Source organism: Lynx canadensis, chromosome B2 (genome assembly GCF_007474595.2).
Source record: "Lynx canadensis isolate LIC74 chromosome B2, mLynCan4.pri.v2, whole genome shotgun sequence".
NCBI classification, from domain to species: domain Eukaryota; kingdom Metazoa; phylum Chordata; class Mammalia; order Carnivora; family Felidae; genus Lynx; species Lynx canadensis.
The window spans coordinates 138,494,172-138,519,266 of NC_044307.1; the positions used below are offsets into that span (position 1 = coordinate 138,494,172).

The window sequence follows — 25,095 nt, forward strand, 5'->3', positions numbered from 1 at the left end:
TCATAATGTAAATGGGTAACAACAGTAAATAATCTTATCCAAAGAGAGAGAAAAGGGAATTATCCACAACTCTGTGTTCTTCCCTCTTAGGCTCCACCTCTTAGAAACCTGATCAATGAATTTCCCCATCCACAAAACATTCATCCCTTCAACATGCTGAGCACCTGTTCTGTTACTGGCATTGTTCAGGGTACTAGCTTAGATTCTGCCATATGGGATGAAGGAGACTGATAATTTATGAGAGCAGTAACATCAGGCAGAGTCCAGAAAAGGTCTCTTTGGAGAGGTGACCTGTGAACTGAAACCTAAATGATGGGAAGGATCAAGGGAGAGTTTTTCAAGCAGAGGGAATGGCAAATGCAAAGGACATGAGGTTGTAAGGCGCTTAGTGCCCTCTTTGCCCTCACGTCCCCGGAACTACTCTGCTTCCCCTCATCTAGGATGTCCTCCTCTCGAATGCTGTCCTAAATGCTGTTTTCAGACCCAGGAGTATTTAGATGTCCAACTAGTCTTTCACAGACTTAATGCTATCTATGTGACCTTCAAGGGTTTAAAAGAGAAACAGCAATTCAAAGCAAGCCTGCATCATCTTTGAGCAGAAACACTGATGACCTCATAGTGAAGTGTGTCACTTTTCCTTATCTAAGAATATACTCTTCATACAATATACTCTTCATTGTGGAATATATACCCTTCATAGGATTTAATGCCAGGAAATAAAACTTCTTCCGAATAATGGTTTCCTTTCATTAAGCAATGAGTTATAGGTAACCTGTCCTTCAACCCTTTCGTTTTGGCTGCTGGGATCTCAGAGTTAAAACCTAGTGTCCCTGCTACAATAACAGCCCTGTCCGTGTTTTGTGGCATGTTCACCCCCTCCCCATTTATTTCTCTTTGTGGCCTCTTATCTTCATTTTGTTTCATTTTCGTTCCCCTTTGTGAAAGTGCTTTTATTTAAGCTGCCTCAGACCTTTCGGAAATAGATGATGTATAAGTTATTAATCACCAGTGCCTTCTGGACACTCACAAGCAACTTCCTCATTGCAAAATCTCACGTGTTGCCTTGGTCCCAGTCTTACCGTCTCTGCCACAAGACATAACCCAGTTGCTCGTCCCTTATGAACCTGTCTCCCTTTTCCAATCTCTTTTGGGAAGATTACTATAAATATGAAGAAAGTTGGTTAAAGAAAGTTGGTTTCCTGGCAGACTACAGTGCCTTCATTTTCCTTTTAACACATTTTTTTATTCTGACCATCTTATGTATGAATGTGTTTGTGTGCATGTGTGCACGTGTATGTATGTTCATGTGTGTGTACGTGTGTGTGTGTGTGTACATGTGTGTGCACTTCAGTTTCCTCCTTTTCCCTCCTGCCCACTCAATGCAGATATACTTCAGGATTCTCCTCCAGGCTTTCACTCCTGTCTACACTTTTTTTCTTGGCAATCACCTACCACTGCTGCTTCTAAGTAAAAGATTTTCAAATTGTACTTCTAGCCTCAGCCTCTCTCCTGAGTTCACATTCCAAACTCCCTGGAACCACTTGAACATCGGAGTCAGAATGAGGCCCTGTGGTTCTTTTACCCTCCCAACCCTTAAATCTCCTCCATAACATCTAGGCCAAGGGCGCCACCTTTGGCAAGATTTGCCATCTTTGCAAATGCTTCCACCAAGCATTTGATGGCAACCTTATCGCCTTTTAAAGCAGCCCATCTAACTAAGCCGGTTTTGACCATTAAAAAGTTGTTTCCAAGGGACGCCTGGGTGGCTTGGTCAGTTGAGCGTCCGACTCTTGGTTTCAGCTCAGGTCATGATCTGACAGTTCCTGAGTTCAAGCCCTGCTCTGGGCTCCACACTGACAGTGCAGAGCTTACTTGGATTCTCTCTCCCTCTCTCTCTGCCCCTCTCCTGCTCTCTCTCTCTCTCAAAATAAATAAACATAAATTTTTTTTTTATTGTTTCCAGTAGGATGGAAAAATCTATTTCTATGACATGTGCCTGCCAGTTCTAATACTATTCTTTATTTTAAATTTACTCATTTTGAGGGAGAAGAGAGAGAGAGTACAGAAAGAGGGGGGAGGAACAAAAAGAGACAGGGAGAGAGCAAATCCCAAGCAGGCTCTGCACTGAGAGCCCAATGAGAGGCTCAAACTCATGAACTGTGAGATCATGACCTGAGCTGAAACCAAGAGTCAGAAGCTCAGCAGACCGAGCCGTCCAGGTGCCCCTCTGATGCCATTCTTAAGTGTAACATTAAGAGCTAAGATGGACTGAATACCAAACATGTGCCAGGGCCACTGCACATATTATCTCTTTACAACTCTGCCATGTGGCTTTATTATTCACATTATATCACTGGGGCAATTTTTAATTAATCTAATTATTCACATGAGTCTCCTCCAAATGGTGACATACACATATTCTCTAGGGGAGCTACTCTGTTTCAGGTTCAGAAAGTAAAAGTGCCTCCAATCACTTTCTTTAAGTTTATTCATTTATTTTGAGGGAGGGAGAGGGAGAGGGAGAGAGAGAGAGAGAGAGAGGAGAGAGGAGAGAGAATTCCAAGCAGGCTCCACAATGCAGAGCCCGACATAGGGCTTGAACTCATGAGCCGTGAGGTTGTGGCCTGAGCCAAAGTTGGATGCTTAACTGACTAAGCCACCCAGGCTTTTTAAGTGTATTTATTCTTATACACTTTTTAAGTGTATTTATTTATTATAAATAAATTATTTATTTATTTATTTTGAGAGAGAGAGAAAGAGAGAGAGGGAGAAAAAAGAGAAAGAATGAGCAGGGAGGGGCAGAGAGAAGAATCCCAAGCAACCTCCATACTCTGTGCTGAGCCCAATGTAGGGTTTGATCTCATGACCCTGAGATCAAGACCTGAGCTGAAACCAAGAGTCAGATGCTTAACCAACTGAGCTACCCAGGTGCCCCTCCTCCAATCACTTCTCACATGAACAACGGATTTTGTTAATTTTACCATCTGTATTGCAAACCTTTAACTATGGTGTCCAGAGGAAAGAAATTCAAAATAACATTCCAGTTGTGGTTTGAATATGCAGAACAGAACTGTCACCAGCTTCATTCTAGATACTATGGGCCTGTGCTGACCTAGCCTAAGAGGAGACCTGCCTACAGAATCAACCAGGCTTTTAACCAACAGCCTACTCAACAGCTCCTAGAATTCTGATGGGTACAACAAACTATTTCTTAATTGTACCTGTACTACCCAGACACATAGGCTCAAATCCTTCACGTTGGCCTTGAGGTTCCTTTTACATCTTCTAAATGTCATTGGTGACCAAGTCGTGAAGGCTGGGAGTTGAACATGTTCTCACAATGTCATCTTCCTACTGCCTCAGGCTGGGCCTTTCTCTGTTTCCCAGTCTAGGTTCAGCTTTTCTCACCTGGATAGCTGCTTCCCTCCAGCTCCCCGCTGTGTAGACCTGATGAAGACAGCTCTGACCCTGCATTCCTCCCCACACTGATGTCAATGCCCACCGGTGTCTGTCTCCTTTCTGGTCTTATCATCCTATGATTTCCTGCATGTACTATATACTTCTGGGAAACTGTGCCACAAAGTATTTTTCAAGTTCTGCACCTTTATTTACATTGTCTTTGAGCCTGGAAGGCCTTTGTTTGCTTGTTAGAATTCTATCTTTCAGTAACTTGAGAAAATGTCACAACCTCTATGAAACTTGTGCCAGATCCTGGGTCTGTCCATCAAAAGTTAGTCTAAAGTTCCTGAGTTCTCATGCACTTTGTGTCTCTCCTAGAATAGAAGAGGAATAGCAATATGCATACATATTTCTTTTTTCAACTGCTCTTTAAGCTCCTTACATCTTAGCTATGGCTTATTTCATTTTACTATTCTCAGATACAGAATAGGGCTCTAATTTAGTTGCAGTAATTACAAATGAGGAGGCAGGAAACAACAACAACAAAAACTGAAACTAATGACTAGCTGAACCTGAAGAAAACTTGGCAATCTAATGCAAACACTTGGAAAATCAGACCCACACCCGTCATATTTACAGATGCCCCAAAAGAGCAGTCTCCATTATTCCCGCCTGCCTCTGATTACATTTTTCAAATTGTGGGCTCTACCCTCAAGCACAAGAACTCTTTCCTCTTCCCTGAGATTTAACCAGGCTAGAATTCCCAGGGCTGGTGGTCAGAGGCCAGCACACTAAGTGTCAAAGTTGATTTTGTTTGTAACGAGCAGCATCACTGATCACCTTTGGTGATCCTACTAAACCATAAAAAAATCTACATTCCCTTAAAAATAATTGCAATGATAATGAGCAGAGAATCTTCTCCAAGCACACTTGCCACTCCCTTCAAAATCTTAAATAGTTTGGTCATGAAGTCATTGCATTGCCCTACTGCTCAATAAAACAAAGCTGAACATGTGTATTTATTCATTGCTGGTATTTTCAACCAAAATGCAAAGGTCTCTTATATAAAAATAAAACTGATTTATATAAGATGGACTTAGGAGTAGTTATATTTAAAAAGAAAAATCTGGAGATTTTTTTTTTTATAAATGTGAGTGAATTTTGGTATTACCTAGAAGAATTTTTAACTATTCAACATAACCTCTTATCAGGTCAAGAAAAGTGCTTCACATTTTTTCCTTCCTGGAATTAACATTTATTTAATGAAATTCTACATCATAAAACACCACTTGCATTACTCAGATGTTCAGTCAATGAAATTACTGAATTAATGAAAAAAAATTACCTTCTTAAGATCAGGTCACATGAATTCACAAAATTGGAAGTGGTTACATAATATAGCGGAATTACATAATAATGTATTGAATGGTATTATACTTTAAGATATAATGAGTTTTTAGCTAATAGTCTTGTTTGCTGAGCCCAGTCTTCCTTTTACCTGACTTTCCTTCTTATCTCATTGGTTCTTCCCTTGGTATTCTACAGTGTGCATATTTTCTTCCTAAATGCCTGGCTATGATTACAAAGGCATCAGGTCCATTGTTTTCTCATATCAACCCACAGACAAAAAGAGGAAACACACACATACAGTCAGACACTGACACAGAAAGTTACCTCTTCAAAATATTAAACTGTGAAGACAATACCGTGTGTAAGGATTCTCTACCTCTTGGTTATTGGCATTAAAAAATCATATATAAGTATACCTTCAACTAAATCCAGCATTTATACAACTATAGTTGGGTCATTAGGCATTGGATTTACTAAAGATAATTTAGTCTAAAATATTTCTTCAACAGCAAAAACTTAGATTACTGGACATGAGCAGGTTAAAACATGGGCTCTAGTGGCTTGAATCAAAATTGCCAATATTATTTACTCATAAACTAACAGAGATACGAAAATCAGGCCAGTTTATTCCTCACTACCAGGAGAGAATAAAACAGCAGGGTGGCTTTGTTTTATTTTATTTTCCTGACAGATTTAATATTTGAGTGCTTGCTGGGTCTTAAGTTTCAGGCAAAAATTATGTAACTATCCTAAAATTATATAAAATAACGTACACACCTATTTTCTAAATTTTTTTTTCAACGTTTATTTATTTTTGGGACAGCGAGAGACAGAGCATGAACGGGGGAGGGGCAGAGAGAGAGGGAGACACAGAGTCGGAAGCAGGCTCCAGGCTCTGAGCCATCAGCCCAGAGCCTGACGCGGGGCTCGAACTCACGGACCGCGAGATCGTGACCTGGCTGAAGTCGGACGCTTAACCGACTGCGCCACCCAGGCGCCCCTACACACCTATTTTCTATAAAATGTTAGGTGTACAAAAAGAATTGCTACTCCTTTCTCTTCAATATACCTATTTAGAAATACTACTTATATTACCAATCATACCAATTATAATAAAAAGAGAGAAAAAGGGAAGTCAAACGTCACGTTTCACCCACACAGTAGGTAGGGAAAAAAATAATACTGCAATTCACACTGGAATATCTAATACTCTAATTTACATCAGAGTATTTAATACTCCAATTCAAAATATAGCATTTAGTTGGGGATAAGTTTGTGAGTTATATAGGTCACTGTATTGCTTTATACCATGTCTCTGTCTTAATACCCTCATAAAGAGCACTGGATTTTCCTTTGCTTTTAGGTAAGTCTTGATCATCTAAACTCATAGGGCACAGGAAAATTGTGTATGGTATGGTAGTGCTGAGTAGAAATAAATTGAGAGAGAAATAAGTTCAAATCTCAAATTATCACATATAGTTACTTATTAGCAGCCCAGATGAAGGTTTAGTGACAAGCAAGTTAAATTCAGTGGCTGAAATGAGGGTTTAGCTTACCTTCAAGTTAATTCATCATAATGTTAATGTCTTTCATTACTGTGCATAGGCAAGTTAACTGTCTTTTCATCTTTTTCTAGGGAGGATTTGAAGTCTCTACCCCGATGTTATAAATGATATCAAATCTTCCTAGATCAGGATACATCTAGTTGCTAGATGAAGAGATTACCCTAATAATTTCAGTAAGTACGTGTTGAAGATGGTTTTCTTTCTCCAAAATCAAATGTAACTTTTTTTTTTAATCTGAAAAGAGTGTTCTGGATTTCATTTCAATTAACTATGTTATAAAAATTTTATCAAAGAAGGAATGTCAATAGTATCAGGAGAAATTTTATGATATTTTTATTGCACAGGAAATATGGATCTATGGTATCACTCTCTCTGATTCCCTTTTCTCACCCCTCCCCCAACATTTTAATATACCTTAATTTATATTTTGATGATCATCCAGGGTAATTTTTAAGTGAGGAGGGGAAAAGGCACAGTATAGATGTGTATAGACATTTTTTTATGTTAATGAGGGAGAAATGGGAGTTGGGGTGGATTCACAAAGAGTATTAAGCTTCCAGTCTTTTGTTGTTTGGATTGTGGAGGTGGTGGTTACATCATCCACCAGCCAGAACCATTCCTGCTTTCCCTTCCTCTTATCTGAGTCTCTGCTTTCATCAGGGTAGAGAAATCTTCACTTTGAGGTCAATTAGCCTAAAACTGCTAAATCCTAAGGAGATCCTTACTCATTACTTCCACCTTGTATTTAGTTGTGCCTTGTAAACACAATGGTCAGTGCTCACTAGATAGAAGCAAAACCAGTAAGCTGAAGAATTTTATATATAAGTCCTTATAGAAAGGGGCACGTTTAATTAATTTCTGCATCCAAAAATCTTATCACAGAGTGTGGCATGTAGTAGGTACTCAACAGTGTTTATTATGAATAGGCTGTTCATTTAACCGGTTGGTTAAACAAGCTGGTCAGGAAAGGATAACACAGCAAACCACAGAGAATAACTTCAACGTAATAAGGACCCAGTAGTTAAGACAATACTGGCAAGAAATTAAAATCCCTTCAAGTACTCATCATCTACATGATGCTTCTTGGATTAGTTTAAATTATCTAACTCTAGTACAATGTCTAACACTTGCATAGTCATTGCCAACATTGGAAACGTTTTTACAGACATCATTTCACTTAATACTTCCACATTTTTGAGGTATATACTATCAGGTCTTCAATTTTATAGATGATGATACCAAGGCTCAACAAGGTTAAGGCTAAATCTCTGGTTATTTGAATCCCAAATCCGGGCTCATTCCAAAAAGAATTACCTTCTCTGCTTTAAACAAGTCTCTTTCTTTCAAGGGCAAGTTTCCACATGCTTTTTTACATCTTCTAAATTAAATCACACAGATTACCACTTTTCAGATAGCAGACTTTCAAATATTTGTTGATTTTGACTAACTGAAGCCTGAAAAAGTGGAAGACATGAGAGAAATGGGGTGGAGACATGGGTTGGTTTTCCTAGAACCAAAACTGACTCCTAAAATCTCCAGATCAGATAGCCTTCCATAATTTACCAAAACCAAGCCCCAGCCTCTCACTGAGACTAGAAACAGAGGACAGTGTTGTCAACTTCGACAGAAGGGTTTTCACTGGATTTTTAACTCACGATACCATTTGGAGACCTGAGAAATTGAAGAAATGAAATAAACACTTACCTGTCATTCATTTCTGTCATAATTTCCCTGGGTGGTGTCTGTTTTATTGTACTGTCATGGCTCTTGAATTCTAACCTTTGTATTCAATAGACAATCAGCGGTACTATGAAAAGCCTGTGACCTAATCCAGGAAGTAAATATTTGCTTTGGAACTACATTCATTGTCTGTAATAAAATTATATTTATTGACACAGATATTTTAAAAAAATCTCAAACACAAAGTTTAAGAAATTCAGAGAGATTTTAGATGTTTATTACTCATGCTAGAATTTCAAGTATGAAACATTTATATAATTTCATGAAAAAACTTGCACATCTAGTAAAGAGTAGAGCAAGAATTCAAATCTAGTTTTATTTGAAACAAGATTTCCTGTTCTACCACAACTTACTGCTTTTCCTATTGGGGCCTTCCCATTCTATAAATTCCAAGTTTGTTGAATCTTTTTTACTGAGGTTTTACTATATTTGATGAAGGGGCACCAGCAGTAACATAAAAGTTTACCCTTTTCAGGTAGTTTCATATCTAAGGGACTTCACAGATTTTTCAAGCTAACTACTCAGGTTTTTGAAACCAAATTTGTCAAAAGTCATAGGATTTAAAAAGTCAAAACCAGGAGCTCAGTAGAGCACTGAATCTTGTGAAACACTATATAGAACTCATTAAGAGACTAGATTAGATTCTCACCTTTTAAATATTTAAATTTTACCTCCAGCTGAAAATTTGAGATAAGATTCCAATCTGATATGGTCGTATAATTCAACTTAATTGATTTCATTTTGATGAGAAACTTCAATTAATGCCCTGTATGACCTCCAGCTACGCTTATATTTCCCTTTAATTTCCTTTATCTCGGGAAAACTCAAAGTTCTACAGCATGGCAACTGACAAAAACAATGCATGAAATCCAGGAACTTATCATGTAGTGAGGTGTGTGTACGTGTATGTGTGTGTGTCTGTGTGCGTGCGCGCGTGCATAGCGCCCAAGCAGAAAAACAGCAGATCCTAACTATTAAGTGATTCTGGGCTTCTGAAAGGGACTGTACACTTTGGAAAGCCCAGGTTCAGTGGCAGGTGACCGTACATTATGGACACCACAGCAGCCCGAATCCTGTGGCTGATCCATCTCCAGATTTTGGTGATGTCTCCTCCACTCAAGCTGAGTTGAAGTCTGGTTCAGCCTCAACCATCTCAGTAGTCTTTGCCAAATGTCCTCTGGGTACTAAGCACTTCCTTTTTTGTGTGTTCTGCCACATTTAAAATTAACATTAGCACTCAAACGAATAAGAAAAATGTACCAGAATACCAAGAGAAAAAACAGGCAAAAGACTTGAACAAGCTATCCTTAAAGACCAAAAGAAAAAAATAATTTCTTTTTGACATGTTAAAAAGTTATTAGCATTATTAGTAACAAAAGAAATAAAAGTTTGAAAAATATTTTCATTTATCAAGTTAGCAAAGATTTTTCAAAAGACGATAGTATGTTGGTAATAGTATGTTGTTGCTCTAAGCATCAAGCCTAGACAAAAAAAAAAAAAATGCTACACAGATATACAGACAAAATCCAGGCATAAGGATGTACTTCAGTTACAACAATAAAATATGGGAAATAACATAAAATCTAAAAGTAAAACAATGACTAAATAAATTAAACATCCATAAGTGAATTATTTGCAGTCACTAAATTGTATTAAAATACCAGTGTTTTTTTTTTTAAAATACCACTTTTAATTTCCTGGGAAACACCAAGTAATATTATTTTTTTTTAAAGTAAGTATGAAGTTCTACAATGTGATTCTACTTCTTTAAAAAATAGTACACATTATGCCTAGTGGTAAACTACTGCGTATTTTCAACAGCAATTCTTTAGGCATTGGGATAATTATAAGTTCTTACTACATGCCAGGCATATGTTTAGCACCTTATATACATGCAATAAATTTATGCTTGCAAAATTTTAGGAGATGGGTTTTATCCCTGTTGTATATCTGAGGAAACCGCGACCCCGATCAGGTAAGCAACTTACCACAATGACAAAGCTCTTCGTGGAGAAACCAGAACATAAACTAAGGTCAGCTTGACCAAGTTCCTGCTCACCACGTCCATGTCTCTGCCCACAGGTAATTTTAATTTTCTGTTTCACATATTTTTCTGTGTTTTCTAGGGGATCTAAAATAAGCATACAGTGCTTTTATAATCTGAAAATAAATCCATAGTTTAACTGCTGTATTAAAAAGATGCAGATTCACAAATGACGATTCTAAAAATTGCTTCCTCCCAAGATGTGGGACCATGAACAGGATCTTTAGGACTCAAACTAATGGGGTAATGAGCATGAGCACTCCTTTTATAAGTGTAATCCCAAAGACTTTTGTGAGCCATCTCAATTCTGCAAAATTTATTCATTTAAGAAATACTTGCTTAACACATACCTTTTGCCAGGTATTGTGCTAGATGTTGGCACAATAGTAGGAGGACCAGGCTGAAGGACTTTCTTTGGATATTGGGAAAGTCTTTGGGGGATAAGTAGAGATGGGAAGAGATAGAGAAGGTGGCCAAGACTGTCAATTTAACACTGGAAGTCCTGGCTACATAATCTAGGTTTTTTTTTTTTTTAATCTTTCCCTAAAAACATATAGGATTCCTGAGGATCCAGGACACCCCCCATAAATGTCATAAAATGTGAAGGCTCTACAATGCATTCATACTTTTACTCTAATTATACTAGTCAGATAAGCTAAAATGTTATATATTATATTATATATATATATATAGTTTAATGTTATTTATTTTGAAAAGAGAGACAGAGTGTGAGTGGGGGAGGGGCAGACACACACACACACACACACACACACACACACAGAATCCGAAGCAGGCTGCAGGCTCCAAGCTGTCAGCACAGAGCCCAACGCGGGGCTCGAACTCACAAACCTCGAGATTGTGACCTGAGCCGAAGTCGGACGCTCAACCGACTGAGCCACCCAGGCGCCCCTGAACTAAAATGTTTTTAATATCACATAGCACTATGCTCATCCACAGGCTATACACTAGTCCTCACATTTGCCCTTCTGGGTGGTACAGTATTTTCATTTTTAAGGAAGCAGAGTTGGACCATCAGAAGGATTCTTAGCAGAAATGCAGTTGGATGGATTTCCATCCTCTTGGCTCCATACTTCCTTGTCCATGTCCACCTTCCATTTTTCAGGAAAAGCGAATGTCTTTCAGCAAATGGACTTCTAATGTGAAGGCCACTGTCTCTACAGTTGTAGATTAACAGGCAAATGTTTTTTGACTTTTTAATTTATGAGTCAATCAGAATTTTTATCGATATAGACTTAGGTTATTTACTTTTATGTGACTGTTATAATAAGATCAAATGAGTAAGAATACATATATTATAATTAAATACATATATCTCCTTGTCTACAAAGTCCCAAGCCCTAGTGGTAGGAAATGTTAAGGAATGTCATTAAGCAAAAGTATAGGAAGTCCATAGGAATGACAATAATTTAGATTTTCAACACTGAGTTCAAATAAATTTAGACCCTATACGAAGATCCCTAAAAGCAAAGAGATACCTATTTGCGAAGGAAAACCTGGGATGCCTTAGAATTGAACACAGACAGCAAATTAAATCTCCTTGTTAATTCTCTTCCATGGGGATTAAACACCAAGGAATCATTGAGAAACCAGAGTAAAAAAGGTCTAAGTTGGTACAATAGATTCCTTATGTGTTTGTATATTAGGTGGTTTTCTTAATCTTTAAGGCTACAAATTTAGGAGGAAGGATAAGGGTCCATAGTTCTGAGATCAGCTGTCACTGCCATGGAGATTCATCCTATTTAATACATGATACCATCCGATCTTTTCATAATAATAAACACTTGTTTTATCATCTCCACAAATCGTAAACTACCCTTCCATGGTTTTTCTAACTACAGTTTTTCAAGATTACAAAAATACTGAGTAAATCTACTCTCCAGTGAGTGTACTAATTACTGTTTTAGTTCATGCTAACAGAAGAAATGGCTTAATAACAGTAACTTAACTGAAGGAGGTCGAACTGCTCATTCATTTAAACTGAGTACAAATCATCTTTGTGTTAGATATCAGTGCTATAATGTATATTTCATGGATACCTGCTATTATTACTTAGAGACTTTAGCAACACAAATTAAAGTGTTTCAGTTTCCAAAATTATTTAATACCCATAATGCGACCAGGAGGAAAACATTATTTTCCACTACAACAGTAAAAACTGTTTCTCTTTTCTCCAATTAAATGATTTCGGAAGGATGCATTACCCGGAAAACCGGTATGTATGAACGCCGGAAATGCAGATGATATCTAGTCTCAGAAATGTTTATTCTAAACGGGAACTAAACTATTAGATTTCTCTCTATTATTTATGATAGGCTTCCCATGATGGAAATAATCTCCCTGTAAAATAATCCAAAAGGAAATTGGAAAAAACAACAACAACAACTATGGGAAGGTTGCAAAGTTCCCTAGACAAACCTTTCCAGAGACTCTTTTAGAAGGAGGCATTTTTCGAAGGGTCAGGGAGGTTTAGGAAAACTCTGCCAAGGAGCCAGGGTCAGTCTCCCCGGAGCGACTAAGATTGTCCCAGGTGAGCAGCGTCCGGGACTCCGGATGGAGGCAGAGGACGCAGGGCGGGTCCCCGCACAGCGGGCATCTTTTCGGCCAGGCGACCCCCCTCTCAGTCTCCAGGACCCCCAGCGACTCCCGAGGCTGGCGCGGGCTGCCCGGGACGCACTGCCAAGAGCCTCCCGCTCCCGGGGAGCATCCCCCCTTCCTCGGCTTCCGAGGCCAGCTCTGTCCCTCCGCCATCCTCCAGTCCTCCGACATTTTTCACGGAGACCCGGAGGCAGGGAGAAGAGGAAACGGCCGAGTATCTGCATCCAGTCTCTGCCGCAGCACCAGAAGAGGAGAGGAGGACGGAGGCTGGCGAGAAGATAGCTATTAAACTGTGATTCCATCCCCAAAAAAAAGAATCACCATCACCCCCAGCAGGGGAGTCTCGGATACACCCACCCGGACACAGGCGAAGGGGTTGGTGGGCGTTCCTCCTCCTGGTCCCCTCGGTGCCTGTGAAATCTACCCTAAACCGTGCACACAAGAACTCCCTTTCCTACGACTAACGGGAGGGGAGGAACAAAAGAGACCCCCACGCCCTATACACACACACACACACACACACACACACACACACACACACACATATACACACACACCACTCAGATATCTGACCGACGCTCAAGGTATGCATTTTTGCAATCCCTTAGGCTTACACCTTCCCCACCTGGTTAGTGCATTTACCCAAAGAAAGGAAAAAAAAAAAAAAAAACCCACCCCGAGGTGATCGGTCGAACGGGCACTGTTAATTTCACATTCGGTTTTCTAACAAACGACCACAAAAATCCCGCAGGATCTCGCGCCCCCGCGGGGTCTCTGCCGCCCCCGGCCCTCTCTGCCGGCTCCCCGAAGGCGCCCAGCTCTCCGCTGCGGACCCGACCGAGGCTTCCCCGGGCGGGCCGGACGCTCGCCCAGCCCCTCCGCAGCAGCTGGAGGGCGGCGAGCGGACCGCGCGGTGGCAGCAACGCGGGATTCAACTTCCCAAACCTGCGGCGCGGCCCCCGCTCCCTCCCGCGGCGCCGCGGTCGGCGCCGAGACCCCCGCGCCCGCAGCCACCGCCGCCGGGGCTCCGGCGGTTGCACTCGCCGCCCCCTCTTACCTTCACCTCCCCCAGCCTCCACCTTTTAAAACATTCATCCCTCGGTGCAAAGCAGACATTTTGATGTCATTTACTTAGCACCGCTCGGTTTCAGAAGCAACATCTTACCCCGTCGCCTGGAGGTGTGGGCAGCGCACCGATGGGTCCGGGGGCGCAAGGCTGGGCTGCTCGGTCCTCTAGCGGAGCGGGTTTGCTGCCATCCGCCCAACTTCAGCACCCAGCGGGCGAGGAGAGAGGGAGAGAGGCGAGGATGGAGGGGAGAGGGGAAGGGGAGGAGGGAGGGTGGGCGGGGAGGGAGCGGGCGCCGCTCGGCAGCGCGCATGCGCCCCGCGGGCGGGCGCAGCCCCTCGCCCGGCTCGGCCCGAGGTGCCGCTTCTTCCCCCGGCGCGCGGCCGCGTGAGTCACGGCCCCGCCCCTCCCGGCGGCCCGGCCCCCGCGCTCGCCTCGGCGCCGCGCCCACGGTGCGGGGGTCTGCGCGGAGCTTCGCCGGAGCCTCGCGGACCTGGGAGCCTTCCTTGATTGGAGAGGCTCAGCCTCCTGGGCTCCCTCAACTTCACGTTCGCCCGCAGCCCGCGTTATTTTCTCGTGCGCTTTAGGAGACTGCTGGAAACCAGAAGCGTGTCTTTTAGGAGGGGAAAAAAGCGCTGCAACGGTGGGGTCCCAGGGGAAGCAGTCCCTGCGGGAGGGTTCAAGAAAGTGGGGGGTTAAGGAAGTTTTGCGCCCCAAAGGAGTCGACTGTATGAAGAGTTCTTTGTTGACATCGGCACCCAGAAATCTGACCCTTTTGCCTTTAAGAATTATTTCAGATCTGGTCTGGGGCATGTATTCTGTCTCGGGCGTCTGGACCACTGGAGCCAGAGTTTTGAGTGAGAGAAGGCGATGACAAGGCAAGAGTCGTGAATTACTAACAGAGGTGTTGATGCTAGGGGCTTGGAATATCCTTTGGGGACAGCTAGGTAGCTATCAGGTCTGATAATTGTTCCATTCGCTAGCGGAGCCCAGCTCGGTAGTGAAGAAGCTTTGGATGCTTAATGCATCATGAGCGCTAGATTGCATCTCTGATGATTAAATTGAAGTGTTTGTGAGGGTGAATTAGGGAAGCGGGTGTCTCTCTTGAGATGTGACATCTGTGGGAAGAGGAGTGAGTTCCTGGCTGGAATGATTAGGCTTTTTTCTTATACCTACTTAAAACTGATTACTTGTAAATATATGTGATTTCCCATTACTTGTGTTCTCCTACATTCAAACAGTGTTAGCGTTATTTCAAGCTCCCATACTGAACACCCTCCTGGCCTCCTCCCTCCTCACCTCTACAGGAGTTAAATAGGTCTCAGGGTTTGCTCCAGGGCCTCCTTTCTCTAGCTACATCATAGCTTTGAGTGTTAGTGCTCTCAAAGTGCATTCCCTCCACTGGGGTTGGTCTGCAAGCTGTTCCTTATTGGTCTGTAATGAGAGAGGAGTATAGAAACCGAGAGTTACATTTAGAAACTTTCACAATAATTTGACATTGCCTTGGCATCCAAGCATATTAGTCCGTTGTACCTTTGTGTCTGATTTTATCTGTAAAGTGATTCATTTTTGTTGGATTTTACAAAAGTATTGGTCCACGATGCAAAAGATAAATGCAAAGTTGTTTTCAAAACAAAAGTTGAAAAAAATAAAGTGTCATGGTTTGAGCAGCCCCAAATTCTATGTCCCTCCCAGATTTATATCTTCAGTCCTGATCTTGCGGAACTCTGTTATGTTCTTAACTACCTTTATGGCTCCATTTGAAGAATAATTATACGAGTTTATATTTATTGAACCATTACTGTGTGTTAAGTTCTGACCTAAATGTTTTACATACGCTTCTTATTTTCTCTACAAGGTAGATGCTATTATTATGTTTAACAGACATCTTAGAAGCAGAACTCCAGATATCGACCCCCTCCAAACCTGTACCTAATTGTTCTACCTAGTTACTCTTGTCAAAAAATTAGAAGTTATCTTTGTTTTGTCTCTTTTACCCCACATCTAATTAATTAGCAAGTCGCCTCGTCTTGACCTCCAAAATATATCCCCAATTCATCCACATCGCTCCCTCTCCTTTGCTACAACCATGGTCCAAGCTTCTATCGTCTCACACAGGAACTACCACAAAAGCCACCGATTAGTTCCTCCTCCACAACCCAAAACAACACATTCTCTGAACAACAGACGAGTGATCTTTTAAAAACATAATCCCATCATGCCATGCTTCTGCTTAAAACTCTCCAACGAGTTTTCATTGCACTTTAAATACAATCTCTAACCCTTGCCACTGCCGAGAAGGCTTTATGTAATCTTGTCCCAGCCTAGTTCTCTCAGACCATGTTCCCATACACCACAGCTATGTGTGGCGTAGCCACATCAGCCTATTTCTTTTACTTTCTTGAATAAGTTTAGCTTATAGTACTTGCTGTTCTTTCTGCTGAAATCCTCTGCCCCCAAATCTTTAGAGTAGACTCCTTAATATCCTACAGGTCTCTGTTTAGGTATCACCTACTCAGGCTTTACCTAGCCACTCAATGTAATCTTCCCCAGAGTTCTTCTCTCTTGTATCTTCTTGCTTTATTGCTTTATTTTCTTCCAAATACTTTTCATTATCTGAGTCAGCTTGCATATGTTGACTTGTTTATTATCTCCTTCTCCCCCCTCTAGAATAATGTACCTCAAGAGCTTTGCCTGCACTTTTCACTCTTTTATCTCTAGTGCTCAGAACAAGATTTGGCACATTGTATATGCTCAGGATTTAGCGGATGAATTCATGATTGAATGAATAAATAACACGCTTAAAAAAAAGCATTCTGTATTTTTTTCTGATGCTTCTTTTTCTTGAATCCTCATTGCTGCATATGAGAATCTGTTGTTTCCCCCGAGTGCACAGTCTACCTTGTTTCCTCTGCCTGCTCTATCAAAGATCACTCCTTGCAATGTCACACATGTAAACTAGATGCCAGAGGAGTGTTCCCAGAACCAACTTTATAACAAGCTCAACAACAACAACAAAAAGAGAGAGAGAGAGAGAGAGAGAGAGAGAGAGAGCGATCTTTTCCTTCCATGAACTTCTCTAAAATGTAATAATGGCTGTTTGGGAAATTTTTTGCACCTGTGACCAGCTGGCTATTCAGTCAGTAATTTACTTGCTGAAGTCAAATGTAACTTCTTGGTGACTTTCTTTCACAGTTGCAGTTTATTGTGCAATCCTTTACGCATTAGCCAGAATCTTCAATGACGGTGTTTTAGGAACTGGATGTGTTGCCTATGCTCTGAATGTTGAAGAGATGGGTGGAAGTGACCACAGGTTTAATGACCTTCACCTCACAGAGTTTCACCACTTGCAGTCTATGTGCATATCTGGGTCTTAGAAAATACCTGCAACACCAATGCATCAAATAATGACTAGGAGAATAATTCAATTCAATAAACTTTATTAATGTCTGCTATATGCCCGGTATTATGTCTTCAAGAGGTTTTTTTTTTTTTTGCAAAAAATGTAAATGTTATATAAAATTATTATATATGAGTCAGAAATGGATTGCAGTTTATTTTAGCCATGGGGATGCCTTCTCTTTGTGCAGAATTTCAGAACTCCTTGAGCTTATCATTATCAAGCAGCTGTGTGGTAACTATGAAAAGCACTTTTTGATCATGATCATTTCCATACCATTACGAATGCATTTTTCAAGTAGAATCTGGATACAGCAGCAGATTTTGGTATAATGACTTCATAGTAAGGGAGACAGGAGATTTGCAAGTAAGATATTTGCAGACAGAAGATATTGGAAAAGGACAGAGCATCAAAATGTTTATAGTACATTTATTCATAATTAGGGGTACTTGTCATCATTAGGAGAGTTGAAATATACCTCAGTGAGTTTGGTAACCTTAGAAGGTAATTTCAGTAAGAAATTATGTAGCATATTTACATTTTATTCTCTCTTTTCCAACATGATCATTTATTTAACATCAACTGTTCTACCTTTGAAAAGCAGATGGAAAAGGAAGAAATTTGCTTGGATCTAGGAAACACTGACTGCTCCATCTAGGCAAACTTCTCCAGAGTAGAGCTGGAAAGAGAGTTAAAATAGGACTCCTTAAACACACTTTTTTCTTTTTGGTAAACAGAACTTACCACGTTTCTCCAATTGATTCTAATCAAACCTCAGAGACAGGTTCTTCTCAGGGAACTTATTTAGATGGAAGCAGTCTGATTCCCAAATATGTAAAATGAGATATAATTAACAGTTTTACATTTTATATGTACTTTTTTAAAGAGTTTTTTGTTTGTTTGTTTGTTTTGTTTTTTTTCAACGTTTATTTATTTTTGGGACAGAGAGAGACAGAGCATGAACGGGGGAGGGTCAGAGAGAGAGGGAGACACAGAATCGGAAACAGGCTCCAGGCTCCGAGCCATCAGCCCAGAGCCTGACGCGGGGCTCGAGCTCACGGACCGCGAGATCGTGACCTGGCTGAAGTCGGACGCTTAACCGACTGCGCCACCCAGGCGCCCCTATATGTACTTTTTTAAACATAAATCATGAGTTACTGAAATTTCTTTAATTGTTTAACTTATCAGAATTAAGCTTTAAAAGGCTCAATATTATTGTTAGAATGGCATTCGTGCATTTACACCTCAACATAATTGGATGGGTCTGTGGAAGCAGATATAAAGACCATTTTTTATTAGTTATGCTCAATTTTGTATATCATAAATTCACTCAACATAGAGTCAAGTGTCAGTCACCCCAAGTACTTTACAAGTGCTCATTTGATGGGCCCTGCATGTTCAGATTGTTTGGTTCAACGGGTCACTCATATAATGTTGGACAATATTACTCTGCCTTACATGGAAAAATAACAAAATGTTTATTTCACCTAGAGAGCACAATAATGGTCCATTATTACAGTCAGATTCTTTGTGGATGGAGAAAAAGGTCAGAATTTAGTGGTCTATGTTATATTATCTTGAGATCTTTGAGGGCTCCTAGGTGATGGTAGCTGGATTGTGGAACAGACTTTTGCTTTGTCAGACCTATATCCAGGGTCTGACGGAAGTCAGGGGGAGAGAGACAGTGGTTTGATTTCACGGTAGTTTCTCAGGTCTTTACTATGTTCTGGTTTATGGCAGAGCAAGTTCAGAGATGCAGAAAGTTAATGAAGATCTTTGTGTATATGAGTATTACGTATACAATCTAGAAGGGCCCAGGTGACTAATTTTTGAGTTCCATATTGCAACATACTTAAATTGCAAATCAGAAACCTGTACTCACATTGTCAAATTTTTGCTAAAGGCTCTATGGTTTCTTGATTTCCTGTGAACTAGTTTCATAGTATACACAAGTCTTTCACGGTGTCACCTTAAGTCTTCACATTTGAATTTAAGTAGAATTTACCTAACACTGTGCATGATTGCCCATTCAGTCTCATCCATCTATTAATTCATTCACCCACTCACTTAAAGGGCTCTTAGGAAATGTCTGTCCTGGCATTGTGGGAAATAGAAATACAGTGGAAAATAATATTCCTCTCCTTGACATGAATTTATAATCCAAGTGAGACAGGCTTTTACATACATGAAGGAACCAGAAGAAATCAATGAGAACACTTGAGATAATGTGGTATTATTATTTTATTTCTTTCCAGGAGGTAGGGCAGAGAATGATGAAAAAAGAAATTGCATGTTTTATAATCAGAACTCTCAACTGCACAGCATAGAAATTGCAGATGATCAAAGTAGCCCGTTGAAGTACGCACTGAAAACTTTCTTTGTATTACATGGAACTAATTTTGAATGGCTTTGCAGATTTGAAATAGGAATTCAAGGAAGGAGGGATTTAAAATACAATATTCAAATAGGAAGTTACTTGTTAAACTTTAAGTTGACAGCCACTTAGAAAATACCAAGCACCTTCAATGTGCACGGCATTGTACAGGGCTCTGGGGAGATTGCAAAATGAGTCGGAACATAAGGAATAAAGTAGTGAGTAGCGCAGAGTCTAGAGAGATCATGCTCAGCTCAGTGGTTATAGCTGACTGTGGCTCTTTGGGTGATTGGCAAAGAATGAGAGCCATTTGTGTATCTACACTGAGATGTGTGGAAGGACATTTGGGTTGCAAATCAATATGGCATCATGATTGTGTGTTGTTTCAGAATAACAGGTTATGTATGGGAAAACTTGATTAGTATCGCTTACTTATATAAAGTTACTAAGTTTTAAATGTAGATCGAGGCTACATTGTGGTGTGTGGGGAGGGGGTAAGATGTTGGGTGTGGTCGACTGGTTTCATCTCCAGTCTAGTCACTTGCTACTAATGTGTTGCACGGGATTCTGAGGCCAAATCTGAGATAAGCAAGAAAGATGATTGTAATTTTCAACACTGTCTGATATGCTGTTGGTACATTTATCTAGTATTTGAAACCTCTATCTAGTTAATAAGGAGTCAAATGATTTTGAAAAAGAGGAGTTGTATATAGTCAGGATAATAGTTCTTGAAGAACCCTCAAACTGTTATTTTTTCTCCAAAATTGGTATTCAGAGAACAATGAATTCACTTGGTCAATAAACTGGGATAATGGAAATTGATCTGTAAATTTCTTCCTTGGGATTTGATAAATACACTGGCATACTGAAGGCTCTGTAAAGCTCCTGGATTACAAAAAGCTAAAATGGTGACTAAACACATGAGAAGATTCTCTTTCTTTTTCACAGCTCCCCCCCACACACATGTTATTTACACACATGCACACATACATGTGGTATCAGTCATCTCAACTTTTTTGATTCTCTGATCTAAAATTTAAAGAAAGTTAACTTTAGTTTTAGTTCTAGTTAGTCATAAAGTCTTAATCAGGACCTTTTCCACACATAAATGTACCCAACTTCTATTTATTTTTTTAATTCATTTGGCCAATATATACTGGGCATCTATTATGTGGCTATCTGGCAGGCTGTGTTCTAGGCACTGGAGATACAGCAAGAAACAAAACGAACAGAAATCCCTAGCCATTGGGGGCCTATAGTCTAGTGATGGAGACAAATATCAAAGTAAATAAGTAAAATATAGTAAATTAGGTCATTATAAGGGCTAAGGGGGAAAACTAAGTAGGAAAAGGGGATAGTATGTGTGCTTGTGAGCTGGAAGGGGTTCTGAAATTATACATAAGGTAGGAAAGAAGGCCTCACTGAGAAGGTGAGTCAATCTGTGAAGGATGCAAGAGGTTGAGTTCGTGGCTATCCGGAGACAGAACATCCCAGCAGAGGAAAAGATAGTGCATGGGCAGGGCCCTCAGTGAGAGCATGTCATGGGAACAAACGGACATCAGTGAACGAATGGAGGGAGTTGTAAGAGATGACGTGAGAGAGAGGAGAGAAGGTACTCATGCATTGCCTTGCAGCTCAGGATGTTGGTGTGCACTCTGGGTGAATCGGAGAGCCATCGGAAGGTTTTGAACAGAGTGCCATGGAAGACAAGCTCTAGTCTTTGAGAAGGTTATTTGCAATGATTATAAAGGACTGCTAAAGATCGCTAAGAAAAAGACGACAACCAAATAGGCCCATTCTGGCTACTCACCTGAGGATACACCAAGTGGGGGCAGAACAGAAGCCAGGAGTGGGATTTGGAGGCCACTGCTGTTAGCCAGGAGGAAGGATGACTGGGGTGTGGAGCAGAGTCACAGCAGTGAGAGTATGAACGAGTAGAAAGATGCTTGATACGTCTTCAAAGTAGAGTTTGCAGGATTTGCTGACTGTTTGGATGTGTGGTATAAAAGAATTTGAGAAATCAGGGATGTCTCCACTGGTTTTGGCCTGATCACAGAAACTTTCCTTTAATAATGATGTGCTTGACTTCCTGCTTCCAGAGCCCGCCTATCCCCACAGCTGAGACTAATAAATTACTATAAACAGACTTAACCAACAGTTTGGGCAGGGCCTCTTGGTCCAAAAAACAAGAGGGATTCCAGAAAGGGGCAGTGCAGAGAGATCGACCAGCCTCTTAACGCTGGTGCAGCTCTAACCTTGAATCCTGAACCTATGCTTCAGAACTCCTCCTTTTTTTTAATTCCCTTTGCCCCTGAATGCCTCCTTTTGTTGTCACTCTATTACTCAAGCGTGATGAGGTCCTGCTTCAGTGCTGCACTATCCGGTACCCACTTCCCAAATCTTTGATGCCCGCCACGTGCCCATCGGGTTTTCAGTCTCTTTCCTGTTGCCGAATCTATTGATGACAGAGATCTGCCCGGTGGCCAGGACATCTGCCCGTTGCCGTGGGTTGGACCTCTCTAATGCTAACAACTTGCACCTTGGCCTGGCCCTTTTCTTGTTACCGGCTGTCATCAACCCCGAGAGCTCTGTGACCTTTCCTACGTGTTTGGTTCTTTCCAGCTCCTAAGATAATTCATTCATTTAAAGACCCGTTCATTCTTATCTGCATTAATGCATTCAAATGAACATTTACTGGGTGCTAATTTTGAGTCATCTATCTGAGACTGTAGATAAAAGGTGAATAATATGTAGACTCTATTCTCCATGTCCTAGAGAAGCTTCTAGAATCTGGGGAAGGACATGGGCTAATGAGGGACACAGACATGGAAACAATATTTACAGCGAGTTGTGATAATTGCTCTCAATCGCTAATCATCTTTTCAAAATGGAGACATTTTACGGCTAGACAAAAAGCATGGTGCAGTGTTTTTACAGACTGGAAGTGGAATTAATCTGATCGAGGCTGGAGTTTCTGTTCTCCCACTCACTGGCTGAGTGACATTGGCAAGTGAATTTACCTCTGATACTTCAGTTTCTTCGTCTTTGAAATGGGAATAACAACTAGATGTCTTATAGGGTTGTTGTGAGGGCTACATAAGATATTCATCTAAAGTGCTTTATCATTGCTGCTGACACATACCAAGGCGTAATGTTTTAGCACGTCTTCATTTTCTTCTCTTCCTCCTCCTTCCTCCCTGGCAGTCTAAGTGGGTGCAACAGGAACACAGGAGGAGAATCCTTGGCATGAGGGGGAAACTTTTCTGATCCCAGGGGCCCGGGTCAGAGTCCAGGGCTCTCAGAGCCCCCGCATGGATTTGAGTCATAACATCGTTTAATAATTGCCTAGGTATTGGATCATCGACCCCGTGAGAATTGTCTCTTGTGGGCGGGGACTTTGCCTGCTCACCCTGCAGCCCCAGCATCTTACACAGTGCTGTGTAGGAAGAAGTGCCCAATAAATATTAAAAAAAAAAAAAAAAAAAAAAAAGAAGAAGAAGAATGACAAGGCTTCCCAGTGGTGGTGCCTATTAAATTAAACTTGAAAGGAGGAATTCATCACATGAAGGAAGAATAAGACCGTTTCCAGTATTCAGGAAAGTGTGAGCAGTGTGCTGAGGCGTAAGACCTTTAATGTATTCAGGAAGCCTCAGGTCTGTTGGCGTCATCTATCTGCCTGTCTATGCACCGCATGAGCTCTTGAATTCTGAAAGGTGGGCAGGAGCTAGATCAAAAAGGACTTTGTATGTATAATAACTCAAGAGTTCAGACCTTTCTCTGGGATGCAGAGCACAGAATGCTATGAGGTAGGGCATTCGAGGCTTTTCATGATCGGGTCCTTACCCCCCTTTTCAGACTTCTCTCCTTGACTAACAATTTACACTCCAGCAGCACCAAAATGTTTTGCACCCCACCCCTCTCCCACCCCTCCAACATCACATGCTTCTGTTTCTTACTTTCTTTGCTTATGCTGTGTCACCGTCTAGAATGTTCCCATCCCCTCTTGTTACCAAAGCCCTCACTGGGCCCCCGTCTCTTATTATTCATGCTGTGGCCCAAGAGTCACCAACTCCAGAAAGTCTTTTGGCTTGCAGGATGCTTCCCCAGTCATTAAAGTTCACATCCAATGAGTTCACATCCAATGGGTGTCAAGCACCCTGTTCCCTTTGCATCTATAATTTGGTTTAATCCTTACAAGAACCCTATAAAATAGGTACTGTTATCCTTTTTTAAATTGAGCAAACAGATATACTTTCTTATTTTGGGTTTATTTTACATTTTGTAGATGAGCAAACTAAAGCTTAAATGATCCAGGGTTAAAGACTGGCTGAGATATGACACCTAATGTAAGGGCTACAATCCCCACTATCTTTGAACTTGAACATTAATTACACTTCACTGCTTAGACAGGGTCCTATGACCCTTCCTTGTCTATGTAACTCTTTTTTTTCTTTTTTTAGCAGTATCAATCTGATAGAATATTAAATTATACACTTTTCATGTTTCAGTTACAGTTTGAAATCTTTCTGTGTCAAATCTCTTTTTCCCATTCCTTGATGATATCTTGGGCAGATTCCATAATTATTTGGTCACATTCCATTATTAAACTCACTCCAGCCCAGTTTAAATTATTTATTTATTTATTTATTTATTTATTTATTTATTTTTATTTATTTATTTTATTTTTTCAAAATTCTTTTTCTTTCCATTGCAGGACAGGCTCTTGGCACAAGGGGCTTGGAATGAAGATTGGGCACACTCTGTTAACTCATTCCCCCACCTCCTCTAGCCAGGCCCTGGCTCCACTGGGTCAGAGGGAGCCGGGGAGGAGAAATGTAGAGAAAAGGGCAAATCTCTTTTTATTTAACTGGTTTTGGCCACAGTTATTTCCTCATTGGCTGTTTGTGCTTTGGAAACAGACACTAAATGGACTGGCGTTTTCATTTGTATGGCACCCATCCAGATGCTGGCTGTCGGTGAGCGCACGCACACATGGGTTCTTAGCATGGCTGTGCAGGGACTCCCACTGTATGGCCTCTTATACCTGAGATCCAGCTACTGCCCCAGCACTGTGGTCACACTGGTTTCTGTCACTGGAGGTCTCACCACAGACGCTTGTTGCTAAAGTCTTCTCAATAAGTGGGCAGCCCTTTTGGCTGGGACTCCAGCGAGTTGGCTCCAACACAGGTTAGATTTCATGATTTCTCACATAGTCATGAGAAAGTCACAGAACCTTGCTATCCCAGAGGGTAGAAAGTGCAGGAGACTATCCTGACACCCATATCTCTCTGCCCTGCCATCCATCCACCCACCCATCCATCCATCCACCCATCCTTCCATCGACCCAGTCATGGCACTGATAAGTAAATCTACAACTCAAATGGATGCCTATTCAGGGTACTGAAGAAGATGCTCCTCTTATAGCAAGCATCCCTAGTCTATTGCTTTTGTCTTAAAAATATTTTATATATAAAATATTCATAATGAAGAGTGTACATACAGTTTAATGAACACTAATAAAAAGTAACAACCAGGCGTTTG

At 41.0% G+C, this 25,095-nt stretch overlaps 1 protein-coding gene and 1 long non-coding RNA gene across 3 annotated transcripts in view; one reads left to right on the forward strand and one right to left on the reverse strand.

The window, feature by feature from the left end:
• Positions 1-8,156, forward strand: part of LOC115514542 — a 117,043-nt gene extending 108,887 nt beyond the window's left edge. Inside the window, exon 7 of the long non-coding RNA XR_003969013.1 lies at positions 6,386-8,156. This is a non-coding gene — a long non-coding RNA (uncharacterized LOC115514542). The remainder of the gene's footprint in view (positions 1-6,385) is intronic.
• RGS17 (regulator of G protein signaling 17) overlaps positions 1-14,118 on the reverse strand; it is a 93,891-nt gene extending 79,773 nt beyond the window's left edge. For both annotated transcript variants that reach the window (XM_030316624.1, XM_030316623.1), the window contains exon 1: positions 13,880-14,118. The gene's annotated coding sequence lies outside the window, so the exon portion shown is untranslated. The remainder of the gene's footprint in view (positions 1-13,879) is intronic.
• Between the last annotated feature and the right edge of the window lie 10,977 nt (positions 14,119-25,095).